This window comes from Propithecus coquereli, unplaced genomic scaffold, assembly GCF_000956105.1.
Source record: "Propithecus coquereli isolate 6110/MARCELLA unplaced genomic scaffold, Pcoq_1.0 Scaffold211, whole genome shotgun sequence".
Taxonomy (NCBI): domain Eukaryota; kingdom Metazoa; phylum Chordata; class Mammalia; order Primates; family Indriidae; genus Propithecus; species Propithecus coquereli.
Window position 1 is genome coordinate 1,622,206 of NW_012146190.1, and position 1,171 is coordinate 1,623,376.

Below are 1,171 nucleotides of genomic sequence, written 5' to 3' on the forward strand. Positions count from 1 at the left end.
GAAACACTTGAATTCAAAGGTATTATTTCACATCACCAGAATATTAAGTAGTACGTCACATGGCAGCCAATGAGTTGCTTGTTATCAACTGAAGGTGGTTAAGGGTGGGAAACCCTGAACGTTTTGATGGGCAGTAATCCCCTAATCACATTCTTTTGTTGACTGAGCCAGGATAGGGTAAATACTGTGCTACCCTCCTCCCTCTTAGTGGGCCGTGGTGAACCTAATTTGTGATAACTCATTGATGGAAACCTTGGGCCCTCCTGCCTTCAACTTTGCACCTACCAATGATCCTAGGATGACAGGAAAAAACCCTCTCAATAAACTATTATTTAATTCCAGTAGTACTTTAAATACATTAGAATGGGGTCTTGAACGGGTATGTACGACAAAAATAATTTTCCCATATGATACAATGATAAGAGAGTTCATTATATTATTTTCAGGGCACATTCCATACTGGCCAGTTATTTGCCTAATCATAGGTTAACCTATGGAATTCCCAAGGCACATTCATACTCTACCCTCTCTCCTCCCTAACTTACCATCTTATGCTAATTTTCAGATTTTAAAGTTAAACTTTCAGATTTATATAATTCATTCTTATATTTATTTATTTTTTTTTTTTAGCTCACCCCCATGACTTGAAAAAAATCAAGAGTTGAAAGGTTGTAGGCCATTCTGAAATGCGAAGTATTCTCAGAAAGGTATTCCAGAAAGGAGCTCTGTCTCCCAACTCTGTTCCACAGTAAGAGTAATGGCTACATGTTCTATTGAACACTATGTTAGGCTATTTACATATGCAACTCTAATTCAATATTTGCAACAGCTCTATGAGGTAAATATTATTATTTGTTATTTTAAATAAAATGAAATGAGATCAAGAGAGGATAAGGAGGCTAGAAAGTGAAGGAACCAGTACTTGAAAGCATGCTTGTCAGAAAGATCATATTTGTCTGCTTGAACTTTTAACTGCTTCCTAACCCTTCCTTTTGTCCTGTGGTAGAACCCACACCCTGCTGGAGTCCCCTACCCCAACCATAACCAATGGTCTATAGTTTGGGGAGTCTCCACTCCCATTTTTCATCAGGTGGAAGGAAGGAATTGATGACTAGGAATCCATCTCAATTGCTAAAATAAAAAGATAAGGTCCAAATTACTGACTTGTACA